Source organism: Halyomorpha halys, unplaced genomic scaffold (genome assembly GCF_000696795.3).
Source record: "Halyomorpha halys isolate HHAL.00 unplaced genomic scaffold, Hhal_1.1 Scaffold440.1, whole genome shotgun sequence".
NCBI lineage: Eukaryota > Metazoa > Arthropoda > Insecta > Hemiptera > Pentatomidae > Halyomorpha > Halyomorpha halys.
The window spans coordinates 24,901-42,314 of record NW_027108838.1 but is presented as its reverse complement, the minus strand read 5'-3'; the positions used below and the strand labels follow the sequence as shown (position 1 = coordinate 42,314).

General features: G+C 30.5%; 1 protein-coding gene across 1 annotated transcript in view; it reads left to right on the top strand.

Moving 5' to 3' along the window:
- Positions 1 to 16,665, top strand: part of LOC136795698 (protein outspread-like) — a 263,524-nt gene extending 246,859 nt beyond the window's left edge. The window contains exon 3 of the transcript XR_010843341.1: positions 16,249 to 16,665. The gene's annotated coding sequence lies outside the window, so the exon portion shown is untranslated. The remainder of the gene's footprint in view (positions 1 to 16,248) is intronic.
- Positions 16,666 to 17,414: the final 749 nt, after the last annotated feature.

The following is a 17,414-nucleotide window of genomic DNA, read 5'->3' as shown; positions in this document are numbered from 1 at the left end:
CTATATATAGAATGGAGCTTGAAAGGCAAAGCGCCACGGCGGGTCATGGGAAATTTCGATGAGATGTCCTGCGGGAGAGAATTCCAGTTAAATTTGCCTATTATCTAGCCAATGATCCTTTGGTACTCTTAACATTTTTTTCTCGGTATTATTTTTTCTTCTTACCGAATAAAGTTCCTGGAAATTCAATTGCTTGCATTAAGATCGTAATTAATCATGAGTCTTTCCCTTTAAGAATGTGGTGACTTGGTTCATTATTTATTTTAAAAATATGGTGAATAGTTTCATTATTGAATTATATTGTTTTATTTGTCTCGTAATGTCTGAATTGGTGAGAAATATTTTAAATATCCTAATTATATTTTTTTCCTTAAAATTTATTATTTTTTATTAGTTGGTGTCATATCAAATTTCAGTTTTCTAAGGAAAGGTTATTTAGTAAAACAACTTCATGAAATCAAAACATTTTTATTAAAAATATTTACCCTCACTTTCTAAACATTTATCCCAATGTGTTATCTACTTTTCAATCCCAGATGTGAAAAAAAAAAATCAGGGTTTCATGAAGAAATGATGTCAGAAAATGCATTTTTGACCTAAGAATCATTTTCTAAAACTTTTTCTGTTATGACTACCAGGAAAGGCTCTGGAACTTGGCGTTTTTAAAGTTCGGAACAAATGTCCGACAGTTTGATTATAGGTATGAAATCATCGGAACACCATATTTGGGAATGGTCGAATCTTTGTCCACAATAAACTTTTGAATTACCGGAACCATTTACGTGTTTTTTTGTTTGTTTTTTTTGGGTTGCCTGTCATCATGGGAAGGTTTTGAAGATTCTGAAATCATCTAATTCTCAGGTAGAAAAAAAATGTACAGTGACTATTGTTTATAATTCCCCTTCATTTTATCCAATTCCTACGATAATGTAACTGTTTGAAAGCTGAGTCTCTGCCCTTTCAGCATTTATAACTTTATAATATAAAATTATGCTCTTTCAGCACACATGCTTTAATAATATAAAATGCCTTTTGAACCTAAGAATCATTTTGTAAAACATTTTCCCTTTAAGAAAGTTGTCTGAATTTTGGAGATAAGTCAGTCGAATAGGCTTTTACGAACTTACTTAAGGATCAAACACAGCTCGAATAATTTTTTCACTCTGTCGTGAAGCATGAGGTCTGACATAATCGAAGAATATAGGCCCTACTGATTAACTAATGCTGGTTTCTGTTGTGTTTTTTTTGGTTTGACAAAAATTTTGATGCATTACGTCAATATATGCAGTACGATGTAAATGTGACGGTATCATATTTGGGTAAAAAGTAGAAATTAATTATTCCTGGTATTGACCAGCACACAAAAACCAATGATTTTTTAGGATGCAAAGTTGGGCATGTTTCCCACTGCGCTTGATTCTGATGGTTGTGTGTTCGATTCCTACCTAAGACAGTCAAAAGTTATTTCTGGGACTATGTGACTATGTGGGACTATCCTTAATGGAAGACTTGAGCCATTGACTTATCAATAACCGGCGCACGTACCATCTACGAAAAAAAATTAATTCGCATTCAGATATTATATAATTATTTAGATGCCTAAAATGGTTTCTGATTGCATCATCCTTACGAATCATCAATTATTTTTCTTACAAGTAGCCTATTATGCTGCACAAAATTTGGGGACGTATATAATGTGGTAAGTGATAGTTGTGTGATGCGCACACCGTACTAGATTTTTCTCTTTTTCTTGATAAAAAAAGAAGTATAAATTTGCTATGAGAAGAAGATAAAAGAAGAAAACAAATAAGTTAACCTTAGCTTTATTGTCAAGTATACATCGATTTTTTTATTATCGATTTTCATTTAATTTGCGAAATACTATTCTACATTGATCAATATGATAATATTTATATGCAAGAAGGACAAAATAATACAAAAAGAAGACATTGGCTGGCCATCACGAAATGATGAGTCTAGCTCAAATACCCAAAGCGGGGGAACATGGCGCTAGCATACCCAGACTCTTTGGTCATCGTCGGTCGAGTACCAATTGAATTCGAATATATCTATTCTCCATGTCGTTTCCGCTAGAGCTGAAAATTTGCACATCTGAGTACTTCCATGGAATAAACAAACATATCCAAGCTGTCGACAAAACAACAATTATTGAGGCAATATTAATGATGGAGAATTGACAGAGTTAAGTCCTGCTAAATAGTACTTAATACAGAACTTAATGTCCTAATTTAATGTTAATAAATTTATAAATATTTTGTATTGCACATCTGAGTACTTCCATGGAATAAACAAACATATCTAAGCTGTCGACAAAACAACAATTATTGAGGCAATATTAATGATGGAGAATTGACAGAGTTAAGTCCTGCTAAATAGTACTTAATACAGAACTTAATGTCCTAATTTAATGTTAATAAATTTATAAATATTTTGTATTAACAGTAGAACTTTATTTACATATTGACTTCCACCCTGATTGAAATTTTATCACACATGCTTAGTCCAAGAGCCCGTGAAAAAAAAAATTGACATTATCTGATGAAAACTTTGATAGCATGTTTTTATGAAGAATTATGAAGAAATGAGAGTCTGTTGGCCAGATCATGCTACCTGCAAAAAAAAAGCAGCATATTAAAAAAAATTTTAATTCGTTAAAAAAAATTAATTATTCCTTCGGAGCTCCATATCCATATAACTACCGTTAACACTTGAAAACATTATTTAAAGTAGAGAAAATTTTCTAAAATATGAGCACTAGTTTACAATAAATTGTTCCTGAGATAAGATTATTTAGAACGCATGTCATAATCACTAGAGACTTTAAGTAAAATTAATTTATGAAAAATACGGGATAAAATTAATGTTGATATAATTAACCTTGATATGAGTCTTAATAATTTAAATAAATAGGAAATTTAACCAAAATATAGTTGAAATAAATTAAATGACTGACCTGAGTATTGGGAAGGTTACAATTATTGTTGTGATAAATTATAATAGTGAAAATTAACTGTGATAAAAAGTTTTAATTTTTAATTAAATATGAAGAATTGACAAAATAGACAATTAGACATAAACTAAAGAGTGCTTGTTGATAAATTTATGTGATTCATGGTAATTGTGGTCTGAATTTAATGACCTGAGCAAAATAGCCTGCTTAAAGTTTTTAAAATCGATGTTGTTCTAAAATTGTAATTGACGGTGTTAATATAGTTAACCGTAAATAAATATGAGGTGAAGATGGTCGGAGGGTGTGATCATCAAAAATATTCCATTAAACAAAAGTTATTTGTATATTTTTGCTGACCGCACACCCCCGATCATCTTCTCCTCTTAATTTAGATAATTCACAATATTCGAATAAATTAATGGTTAATGAAGTTCATGAATTATCAAGGCATTATAATTAATGATGCGAAACCATCGGCGACATGGCTTCGCCCATGTAACCGCATTTTCAATGTAACCCCTTCCTATAAATTATATTGCTAATAAAAAATAGTAGTTTCTATTTTACGTTCTCGTTCTCAGTTTGAAGTATAGTTGTAAATTAAATATACAGCTATGAAGAGGTAATTTAGTAGTAATTTATCCAGATAAAGAATCTGTTTTATTAGAACGTACGTCGTAAAAGATAGAATCAATAAAGCGTATCTCTTAAAAAGGGATGACATTTGCAATATGGGATAGAGCACCACTTGGAATTCACTCAGCTACGTTTTTATTGCAGGAAGATTAGTTTTCCATCTTTAGTATCTCATTTATCTATCTTATATGCTTTTAACCTAAAGAAAATGAAAAATGTGGATTGAGTAGATAATTTAACAGTCTCCATAATATTTAATGGCTTAGTTTTGACTTCTTTCAATTTATATTCAGTAGAATTCCGCTTAAGTAAATAAAGTGATGAGAAGCCACTAATTCGGTAAAAAAAAAATTTGATTTTGGATTATTTTTTAAAAAAAAGGTCTTTTAAGAGTTCCCGATTCTTCCGTTACGCAACCAATTAAGGGACATATAACATAATATTTTCTAGACCTCCTTTATTATTATTAATGAAATAGTAGCTTTGTTCCAAAGATGAATCCTGAACTTGGTAGTATCTAGTTCAAAATTGATGTACCGCGCGTGCCCGAACGATACCAAGTTGAGAATCAAACTTCTGGTCCTGTTAATACCGTCAGGAACGGTTCTGAACTTGTTCTTTGGAACAAATGTCCGACAGTGTGATTATATATATTTAAATAAAAAGAATACCAAAACTGTACTGCTGATGTGTTCACCACTTTTATGACCGTTGAACTGCTCGTTGGAACAAACCTTATATAAAGATAGATTTATTTAATAATATTAACTTAACTGATAAATATATATATTGATTTGCTTGAGACTTGACAAATTTTATTGTGGATAAAAAAAAAATCCAAATATTCTCAACCTTATTACTAAATATTCTTTATTATTATTACATCTCCAACGTTTCGGCCGATGCGCCCGTCATCAAGAACAATCTTAATTTTTCTACCACAGCCTTGCATTGATTTATGAAAATTTGCAGGATATTATTCCCAGGTCAATTTAAACAAGTTAAAATAAATCTATTCGTTACTCTAGTATTTATTAATAATTTCTATCCTTCATAATGTTTGTATTTTACTATCAATAACTTATCACAACAGTATAATATTTAAGTTATTGCATTGTGATATGTTATTGATAGTGTGAAGGATAGAAATTATTTATCAATGATATAGTGACAAATAGATTTATTTTAACTTTTTTAAATTGACCTTGGCATAATAGCCTGAAAATTTTAATAAATCTATGTGAGGCTGTGATAGTCCTTATGTAATATTACAGGTGTATACGGTATAGTCCCTGCCCTGTATTCATTTCTAAGTTATATCAATAGATAGTTTATTTTTAGAGTTTTAATAATTTTGAACAGAGACATTAAAAAAAAAAAATAGAGTAAAAATTAAAGTTAAATAAATAAACATCATATTTTGAGAGATAGTGAGGAGAGCAAGAGGTGAAGTGGATGAGGGAGAAAGAAAAAAAGAGGTGGTGGAAAGGTTGATTAAAATCCCACTAGTTGATAATAAATGTAATGGGCTAATAGTTCTAAATGATAAATAATAGAGATGAAGGGCGAAAAATACCTCTAGGAAACTCAACTATTTGCTGAATCACTGATTACTTTATTACCTTGAAACAATCATTTCAAGTCAAAAACGATTCAAAATACAGTAAATTAATTGTTTACTTCAATAAAGATTACCTAATAGAGAACCGATGTTTTAAATCACCTCAATCGTCTGGCAGACTTACTCTATGTTAAGTCGCTTTTCTTCACAACAAATAAAAATTCTTTGACCACAACTAAAAGTTAAACTTTTATGATAACTAAAAGTTTATCCCAAGTCATAAAAATACGTAAAACAAGAATAAAACACCTTTCAAAGCCCGAACGTATTTCACAACAGCAATAACCACTTAAAAGTAACCTTCTCTAAATCTATTCCTTCCTCAGTGTTCAGCCATCTCACAATAAAAATATAATTTTGCGTTAAAAAAACAAAACAAAAATAATAAATGTTACCGTTTTTAATTTTATTTCTTGTTGTTTAATTATTATCATTTACGGGTGCAAAATCTAGTCACTTACACTAAGGAAAGAACAGCGTCTTAAGGTGTTTGAAAATAATGTAGTGTGTAAAATATTCGGACCGAAAAAATATGAGTTAATCGGAGAATTTAGAAGAATACACAACACAGAATTGCGGGAACTGCTCTGCTGTAGTACTTAGTGACGAACGGATCCCTAAAATATTAATAAATTCTAGATTTGGGTTTGGAGAGGCGTCAATGGAAAGCTGTATGTTCACTAAGCCTATACTATTATTGTTAGTTGTTGTTTAATTGTTTATAATGTAATTTAATAATTTGACAGTTTCTTCCTTGGACGATCGCACTGTAGGTTAGAGCTATCTTCTTGCTTATTGATAATCAAGTTAATGCCTTCTGTATTTTTCCTTATTAAATTTATTTTTTTAATGTATTTTTATGTTCAGAATAAATCAGCAATTATATTATCCTTTCGTAGAGGAACGAACCGGAGATGTTTACTTTCTAATAATCGAAGGATAACTACTACAAACGCTCCATTTTAAATTTACATTACTTAAAGAATAATATTAGCATTTCTTCTTTGCACGAGCATCATTTACGGTTGAGTTACCTTTTTATGATCTTTGTTTATATTCAATGCATTAATTTTTTATTGTTTCTAATTAAATATGTATCTCATCTTTAATGTGTAATTAATTAATCATGAATGAACAATCGTTTTCATCTCTGTTTTAAAAAAAATAACTACAGAAGTTTCTTCCAACTGATGTTGATAGAAAAATAATATGTTGTATTCCTTTCTTGACTTTCTCTTATAGCATTACATCTCCTTTTGAAACTCACTTAAGGATAAATTTAATATGCAAATTCGGATTAGAACCTCATCTGCATGCCTCATCCTGCTTAAATTACATATTCACTTAGTATTTTCTCTATTAAATGGAACTTTCAATCATTTATTTACATTAGAGATTGCTTTTAACCTATAATATATTCTAAGTATGTTCCAGTTAGGTACTGATTTCTGTTGGACATTTGAATTTGAATTTTCTTACATTCTTTATATTAATTATACCTTTATTTAGTATTGTTGGGTCTTTTGCAATAATGAGATAGCTTATTTCTTCAAACTTTTCGGTAAATAAAAAATACTAGTTTACCTCCACGGGAACTCTCCCATTATATCTAACCTTCTTCTCTTTATGCGATTTAAGGATGATCCGTTCATGCCTTATTTCAAAAAAGTTTAAGTTTAGGGGTTTTAAACACAGGGCCGGGTCATTCCATAGGAACAAACAAAAAGTCAAGATTATTAAATTGTAATAAATAAAAAAAATCTCACTATTTTGTGCTAAGTTTCAAAATATTCTTGGAATATTACTAAGCAATTTGAGCCATCAAACTTATAAATTGGTTGATTCATTAGTGACGATGTTTAATGGTTCTTCATTCTGAACTCTCATTGGAACGAGAGAATAGAAATAGTTCTAAATATCAAAGAATTTTATGAATAACTAAAGGAGAAAAGTGGAAAAATAGAGAAATCCCATTCAAAAGGGAAAAGCCTAGAACGTCCGATCTTTCCTGATTGCACTACGGCTCGTTGTCCTTTAATAAACTGTCGTATCCTTGCCATGAAGAACAAAATTTATGTCCGTTATTCCCATATCTCGATAAACACTGAAGAGTTACTTATAAACACTTTTATAGATACAGAAATTTTTTAAAAAATTTGTTTATAATTGTCAATAATATCTCAGTAGGGAAAGGGAACAATAGTTGGGTTGGTCTCCGGGCACATGTTCATTCTCTAATATGTCCGGTCTCGTTGTGAAAAATTCCATAACAACATTCTACTAATTTGAATTAGATTTAAATGTCGATTTCGTGGTATGATTTACTATGTGGTATTCATTTTCAAAATAAATTTACTGACCGGTCAACAAATTCACACTTTTTTACAGAGGTATGGGTGTTATAAAATCGGTATTAAATAACGGATTGTGGCATTCCTGACATTTATTCTCTTTTAAAATTATGTTTAGGCTATACCAATGGATATTTTTTATAGCCATCTTAAACTGGCATTCAAGACTAACCAAAGACATTTATCAGAGTTTTCGTAAATTTGCCAAGTTGAGTCTAATGTATTTTTGAAACTTTAGGTCATCTAATTATATAATTGTTGGGAAGGTGGGTAGCCCCGGACTCCAAGGACCTGAGTTCGAATCCGGCTGGGCAGAAAATTTTCTGTTCTTGGAGCCCTTCTGGGGTCCACTCAGCCTCTTAAATTGGGCACCTTTAATTGGGTAAACATCTAGCGGTCCAGCGTGATTCTGACAAGATCACCTCCTTGTACAACCGTTGGTCTAGTAACAGTACTTCCTTACAAAGTACTGAAGGGGGTTGTATGTTGCGGTACAGATTTTAATTTTTTAATATATAATTGTAACAACTCAATAAACAATATTGAGGCTTTCTTACGGAGTAACAGATGACTATAACATTGAAGCAACTGTCGCAACCACGGTACAAACTGCAAGATAGTTCCCATTATGACAGAATTCACTATTATGGCAGTATTGTTGCACTAATTTTCAACTCGCAAAAAAAAACTAATTAATGAGGAAAATAAAAGCGAGGATAAATACAGAAAATGCTCGTTATTTTTAATTTAAAAAATGCTTAGACTCTATTTCAAAACTTAACAGTTAGAATTTACAAAACTATTATCCGTCCCACTGTTCCTTAAGGATGCGAAACGTGGCCTCTTGCAATAAGGGAAAACAACGCCTTATGGTTTTGTTTTTTTTTTAAAATAAATTATTCCATTAAATGTTTGGCCCGAAAAAGGATGAGTCAACGGGAGAATTTAGAAGGCTTAACAACGCTGAATAGAGTGAACTGCAGCCGGTATATATAACTCGCCTAGTTTTAAAGTATTATGTTTTGGATAAGGAATGACGAGGGAAATCAGAAAAAAATTAATCTATGACTGTTCAATCAATTAATCAGTAAAGAAGATAACTCAACACTGTGCATTATAATTAATTACTTGAAGAGCACATCGAACTCCTGCCATCTATTGGTAATACAATGAACTAATAGGTGTACAGGATTCTAGTGTGAGTACAAGATAACTCTGACCTCAGAGCTCCTCACTCCAACACGATTTTAGCTTATATTAAATCAATTCATATGAGTGAGTAATTCTACACCGCTCCCAGGATAAGGAGCAGAGGCAGATATGAGAGGGACTGAGAGAAGAGAAGATACAGAAGAACAAGCTTTATACAAACCTTCAGTAGTCACCAATCGACCAAGTAAAATGATATCATTCTATATATTATCTCAGTCCAGTCGATATTCAAACTTAATTTGAATACTAAACCACGTTGTACACCCTTTCGGATAAACTCCATATAAAATCAGTTTATCAAAAATAGAGGTTTTATTTCCTTTTTTCATCAAATCTATCATTAATACTCTTCACATGTCAGTTTTACTAACTTACCAGTAAATTATAATTAATTCGGATAACATTCCCCAGCATTGTACCTTCAATTAACCCCAGAGAATATCTAAAAGTAAGCTTCACTAAATGAATTATACTAAAGATTGGATCAAGAAGAAGATTGCTACTGAGGAAAAAATACGACTATCTAACTTAGAAAATCAGTTTAAAGTATCGTAAAAAAAACAAATCAAATGTTACTTATTAGAAATTTGGTCTAAATTCCATGCTATATTTAAAATGAAAATACCTTTACTTTTAACATGACTCTGTGCTAGAGTTGATGTGTAGTTGAGTAAGCATGTTTATAATAATAATAATAATCCTTATTTATTCTCGGATTGATCCCTTTAGAAGAATCTACAGGCGTCAAAATTAGGCTTTGGAGCCTTAGTGTAAATTACAAAATAGACATGAAATTACAAGATTTCATAAAATAAAGTAATACAATGAATTTAAAATATACAAATAAACAACAAAAATTAACAGACTATAAAATAATGACAAAACAAATAAAATAAAACCACTTGTCCTATCATAAAACATAAGATGACTTCTGGTAGTATATAATAATAAAAAATGATATAAAATTCAACTAAAAAATAATAAATGAATAGATATAATTTCTGCTAGTGTACATATTTACAATTATAAACGAAATTCTAATACAGAAAATATATAAAACTTTTTGAAACTTTCAATTGTTATTCTTCCGGAATCGGGTGAACAGAAGCTAGTCGAAGATACGGGATTTGAAGATTGGAAGGGTATTAGAACTGCTAATAAAGGAGAGAATAGAATTCCTTAGGGGAGAGGAACGGATGAGGATCTACCAAAGGCTGCGGTTCGATGGACAGTTACATATAAGTCTGAAGGCCGTGAGCGTGTATTGCAGGAATGCACTGAGGACTTAAATTGAAGGATATCTGAGATGTACGATGGACGGCGGGAACGGATAACTTGATAGAGAAAGGAAACAAGGAAATATTTACGACGGAAGGAGTGGTAAAGCCACTCTTCATAAAATCGTGTGACAGAGGCGTCCCTGGGGACCCCAAAGATGAATCGTACAAAGCAATTATTTAACCGTTTTAATTTTGCTTCGAGATCCCCAGAGACACCCCCGTAAACCACACAGCAATAGTGCATGTTTGTTTATTATTTAAACAATTATCGATAAAATTTCGCTGTATACAAAATATTTTCGATATCTTTGCATTCTTATGCGATATGAAGGCGCCTTATACGGTCGCAATAACAATTCGATAAACTTTTTATCTCTTACAGAAACATTTAATTGCAAAAAGGAAAGAAAAAGATAGCGACAATTGTTGATAAACTGTCTTTCCGCTTCCTTAATTTTTTGTTGCATAATAACAATAATTATGTAAGAGATTAATGAAAATACAATTAAATAAATTAATAAGTGTATCGAGTGAGGAGTGTATTGAATGGAAGAGCACTCGAGATAAAAAAAAGTCGGGGGAGTGTTATCAAGGATTTAATTAGATAGTGATGATTCGACAAACAACAAGAGGTGATAGGTGCAATAACCTCCACTCTGTTGATATTAATGTTTAGGGAACTAAGTGCCTTTAAAATATTTCGCTAATTTTGTATTTAAACTTCCTCTTTAGGAATGATATAATAGTTATACCTCGGGTATTATAGTTATACCCTATATTAAGAGAAAGGTTGCCCAAACACATTGGGTTGCTAGAACACAGTGTGGCTATCAATCCATGATTGGACTTATGTACACTACCATATATTAACATTGATACTAAAATACTTTTTCTTTTTCAAATAATAATCATCTTTAAACTAAATACAATATATTTCAATATTTTTTTATTAATATTTTTTTCATTAATTTTAATTTTTTTCTCATATATATTTGTTTTTCTCCTTCATCACCGTATCGCATTTTATTTCTATTTTTAATTATGCAATGCTCCCTACTTCTCTCTCTCATATTTCCAGTGATCCTCAGGACACGTTTGATCCTTTTCAGAAATCAAATGCAAATCAAAACAATTATTAATAAATCGAAATATAGAAATAAACCAAAATAAAATAGACACAGCTATAAAACAGGTTAGAAAAAAACAAATAATTAAGTTTAAAAAACTAATACATAAATTAATAACACATATAAATGAGTTAAAATAAATGAATAAATAAGTTTATACACAAATAAATAGATTAAAAATTATAGTTTTGCTCTATTAATATATTATAGTTATACAATATAAATAACCTACAGTTAACCTATAATCGGTGGAACACAAAAAAATGTCTTTGCTAATATTTGCCAGGTCAATCTAACATTCACTTCCTTAGGTTTGATGAGATTTAGTGGGGAAAAAAAATACTGTGAGAAATCCTAAACATCAAAGTGAACTTTTCGGGGATTAATTTCAAAATTGAAGGGATTAGGACTACAAAAAAACAAAACATAATTTATAACTCCTCTTGTTATTAAAATTTAACATGTATTAAAATTTATTTATTTGATAAAAAATTCACTATGATATGTTTTACTAAAAATAATGGTTTTAAAACATTTATTTTTATTAAATGTAGTAATTTTTACCAAAAAATATTAATTTTTAATAATATTTTTTTCACAGTAATGATTTTTACATATTTAAACAAACTCATTCTCTTGATCGTCACAATACAATTTCTTCATCATTATCAGTACCAATTCCAGTTGTGCTATAGTCTTGTAAAATTACAATTCTCTAAATTTCGCTGCACTCTGCCCCATTATGTTTTTTTAGCAGTTAGTTCAAATCCTTTATCCTTTAAGGGGCAACAACTAGGTTCTCTAATAAACTCTAGGTTTTTAATACATTTTTTTTTTTTAAAGCTTCATGTTTTGAATTTTTTTTTCAATAGACTGAAAGCATCCTGGATCAGTACTATAGATCCTTTCAACCCTTACAAAGATGTTACTTTTTTTTTTTTATTAAATTTTTTTGTTATAAGCATAAATTTAATGTGCCCCCTTGCTAGGCGGTTTCAGTTACTCAGAGAGCACTTCTTTCCAGTTAATACACTTTTTGAACTGTGTCTACTTTACAATATGTTTCAAAAAAGGGTACAAAGGCATTTTTTATCTTTTGAGAGGAAACCGTTATTAATTATTAAAAATAATTTTATAACGCGATAGAAAAAAAAAATTTAATTTCTGGAAAAAAAGATTATTTGGACAAAAAGTTATTAATCCTATTTTGAAAGTCAACGCCCAAAGTTATAACCTATAGTATAGTTATGCCCTATGTAAGGTGTAACTGTAATGTTGGTTTAACTATATAAATATCCATAGCTTACTCCACAGTAGTCTTGAGTACATTTCCACCTGTTTTAAGACAAATTAATGGTTCTCTCTTTAAGGAAAATTACAACTTTTTAATTAATTTTTTGCCTGAAGAGATTTAGAATTTATACTTAAATCTGTTCAGCTAAAAAAATAATTGAAAAGTTTTAGTTTTCCTAAAAGAAAGAACCTTTAATTATATTGTTTGTAAAGTTATTGGGAACGTACTTAGCACCACTGTGAAATAAGGCATCAATATAATTATACACTCGAATAATATGTTACATGCTAATAACCTCGGAAAATTATATTTTTGAAAAAATAAAATATCAATTCTTAGGTAAGAGGCTTATAAAAGAATAACTAACCTCTAACGAAATTATTTTATTTAATTTAAATTCAATACTTTTTTCCTAACTCCACAAGATTTAGAAACCAAAAGTTCAATATTTATTATACTTCTATAGCCGCTATACTTTAACGCTATGTTATTATATATCTGTTACTTCCTAGACTAATTAAGGTAGAAATACGATAATACAGTTTATATAAACGATTTCTGTGCGTTTATTTATTAAGTTTACTGTCTCCACATTAAACTAGCATTGGTGATATCTCATCGTTTAAATTCACGTTGTGAGGATTTCTCCTGAAGGCTTTGGCGTTGAAAGTAGTACGTTTAGCTTTATGAGGAAAGCGGTGTACCAGTTTGGATATAAAAGTTGTGTTCTGCTCTAAAAATTCGAAATTAAGGGCTGAGGAATCACGCTACGCTGAACATCACATACTTCGCTAATACTCCATGATGTTCACGAAGGCAATTGAATGTGTGATTGTCTTATATATTAGTGTAAAACATATAATAATAATACATGAGTAGAAATATGTATAAATATTTGTGGATCTTGAAGAGTAGTCAGTTAAACAACTATACTTAAATGACGTTTCGCAACTTAATTGTTTGTTAGTCCAATGCCCTACAATGAAAAAAAAAAAACAGGGTCTACGACAAAAAATACCCCCAACAAATAAATAAAAAAAAACAACAACAAAAAAAAATATAATAATAATAACAACTACAACAAAAAAAACATTGAATAAAAAAAACACTAACAACAATCCATTACAACAGGGTCTACAACATTGTAAAAATAGTGAAAAAAAAAAAAGGGCGGCGGTGGTTCCGCCGGCTATTGTGATTATGTAGTAATTAGGAGAGAAGAATAAGAAGAAAAAAAACGTACAACAGACGATTAGTTGATAACACCACGATTCTATTATTTTACAACAATCATATATTTTAAATTTGGTTTAAAGTTGTTTTTTTCCCGATGTATGATTTTTGATCCATTAAATTTGAATTTTCGACCTTTTTGTCTAAAATGGGTGGTGGTAGCAGTTTGGTCAGGTTTGTTATAGAGGTACATACCCTTCTTTTGAAATACCGCTCTGAAGTTCCAAAATAGGAATTCCCGCAGTTCTCTACGAAGTGAATTTCGTACACTATATTTGATTGTAGCTCTATTTTGTCTTTGTTTTTCGTATTAGTGTATAGATTGGGTAAAGTCGTCGTGTTTTTGTATAGAATTGCGTAATTGTTTTTGTTATTTTTTCAAGTTTTTGATTTTATCTCCGAGAGTTTTAGTATATAAGGAATAGTTTAGTATATTTTGCTGTTGGTTTCTTGGTTTGTGGTTGTCTCGATGTTAGTGTTTGCTTGACAAACTAGTTTATATGGGTACTCATTTGATAGAAGATTAAAAAAACAGTATAAAATAAAGTAGTACATCCCCTACCATCAAATAGTTCTAAATCATTTTTGAAAAATTTATTTAAAACAGGAAGAGGCTTAAGTTAGTTAAATCGAGCTACATGGAAAAAGTGACTAAAATTGGAAAACGGTGTAACATAACATCCCTTTTATATCGTATATATATGTTTTTATCTCAAGTGTATGTATTATATTTACTTCAGTGACAATAAAAGGAGAACGGGAAAAGATAAAATAAATAAGAATCAAAATTAGATCTGGATTTCTGTTTTCTCAAAAAACAATGAAGATTTTTTTTGCTATTTTTAATTGTGAGAAATGTAAATAATATGCCTAGTATTGTAGATTTATTTTTATATAAATCTTTTTTTTTTTTTATTATTCTTTCTAAATATAATATTTGTATTTAATGTACTGGCCAAGATCTGTATGGAGGTTGCACCGAAAACAAATAAATATATTAGAGATTACTCTTTTTCTCTAAATATTTGGTAGATTTGTGAAATTTTAATTCTTTCTTTATTTATGTTCTGGGTTCTTTGTTTTCGCTGACTGTTCCGCTGACCGAAATTGTTAGTTAGGGAGTGATTAAGAACGGTGAAGTTAGTGACTGTGAAGCTCAGGTAATAGAGTGCTATATTTAGAGCGTGGCGATGTAGAGCTGTATAGCTATATAGCGTTGTGGCGATGTATAGATAAAGCAGTCAGAGTGGACCGCTTTGATAATGACCCTCTGGCGCCTCAGTCTCCATTTATTTATTACTGTTCTTTTTTCTCTTCATTAAAGATCTAGATTTAATCATACCCCTAATTGCTATAAAAATAAAAAGATTTGTTATTCAGTTTCTAATAATATATCAAGTATAGCTCTTTATATATATACTTAATGAAATATTTTTGTTAAAAGTCCTTCCTTTTAATTTCATGCACTTTCGTTTATTGAGAAAAGACTTATATGGAACATTCATACCAGACTTAATCGACGATTTGGACAGTTATTTAGGACCGGTTGCACCATCCCAGGTTAAACTATGATTTTTTAAATCTCAAGTAAAATCAATAATTAAAGTTAACCTCTAAATCTGGCAGTAAACATTACTGGGCAATGATAGTGGGTTAAATTAAAATTTGGAGCAAATCTACGTTTAAGTAGGTTATCATACAAGGAACCTTTGTTCTAGTCTTTAAGGTATATTTTAATCTTGAAAAGGTATATTATATTATACCGTTTCTTTGCAAATTCAATAAAATTTATTTTATCGAGATAAATGATTTGACAAACTATGAAAACTTCAAAGAATTAGTTCCTCAGGCAATAATGAAAAAAATGTATTCCGTCTTCGATCTAATCTTTTTTTACAATGATCGTATGAAGAATTTTTTTCAGCGATATCGACTGTCAAAAGTAGGTGTTGAATCAATTTTAAATTTTTTTGTACCTACAATTTCTAACATTAGCGATAAGAATTTCTGGGTTTGGCAGTTACTTTAGTTATTCCAGTTTCAGGTAACTTGGTCAGCAAACTGGAGTTTTACTAAACTACCTTTATCCAGCTCCAATATCCTTACAATCCACTACTAAGGTAGAAACGTCAGTTCTTTGTTTTATTAAATATACCTAGGCCTTTGTTAACTGTACCCTTTTGGCAATGGCCAGCCTTTCCACTGTCTCCCAATTCCCAGAGTCCTGCCTTGCCATTCACACGTGGATGGCGAGAATTGGTTCGGGAACTTCTTAGCTGAATGTAATGACTGTGTATAGGTTTTGTTATGCGGGCCCGTCAGTTGCTCGGGGAGCCAAGGCGTAGGTCTTGGCAACATTAGACCTGCAGGAAAACTTGACCCCCCATGGTTAGAATAGGGTAGTACCCTGCAGATAACCCCTAATACCTAATATAAGAAATGGGCCTTCTAATGTGAAAAATATTAGATAAATATTCAATTTAAATATTACATTTTTATAATATTTTTCCTTTTATGTTTCAGGTATGAAAATTAAAATTCAGACATGATCTTCTGCTTCGTAAGTAACATTTTTTATTTGTTTTCTCCTTTTCCATTGGCGATTTTTCCTGTTTTTCTCTCGCCCTTCATTAAATTATTACTACTCCAAGTTTTCCCTAATTTGGTAGCTGATAGACTATGAGCATAGTGGGACTGGGACTATGAGGTGTCGGAGAGGAAAGTGGAGCGACAGATCCCGTTGATCAAAACAAGAGGCCGCACCAGCGAGGCGCCATCGCCACCTGTCAGCTTCGGTCTTATATATTTCGAATTTGTTTATTATTTATTTAATTTTTATCCTGTAACATATTAAATAAATGTAATTTATTAACTCTCTCTGGCCTACAAAGCAAGTCATTAGTGTTCATGCATTGTTTCAATAACACTGGCTATTGACTATTTCCTATTCGTATACATTTATTTATTCAACAAAGGTGTTCCAACTGGCAACATATCAATTGGTTGAAAATTGGGACATAAAAATAATGAACATATAATAAAATATTCAAAATGCTTTTAATTATTCCAGTGTTGTAGGGTCTGCACGGCTTATAAACTAATGCTATACAATTTTGACATTATTTCTTGAGATACGACTAATGATTGAAAAATAATAATAATGTATAATATATATTATACTATTAAATTTTAAATGAATTGTATTTTGATTAAATGCAATTTAAATTGAGGACAACGTTAGGAATAATACCATTAAGTTTTCGTAAATTATTTAATACTAATTAAGTATTACCAATCGTTCTCTACATCCATCTATATAGAGTGACGCACCTTCAAACTCCCATCTACGTTTTGGTCTACTTTTCAAATGTTTGCTCTTTAAGGATCCTTTCCTTAATAAGTCCCACAACCTTACATGCCATAATGCTATAACCTAAATTATATTTACCGTGTGAATTCTCTCAATTTAGCGTTATATAGCCTTCTAAATTCTCCGGTTAGCTCATTCATTTTCGATCCGAATATTTTACGTAATACTTTATTTTCAAAATCCTTATGGTGCTATTCATCCCTTAGTGTAAGATGCCAGTTTACACATCTGTAAAGAACAGTGGGAAGGATAGTAGTTATGTAAATTCTAACTTTTAGGTTTTTGGACAGAATGCACGAGGTAAGCAATTTCGAAGTTG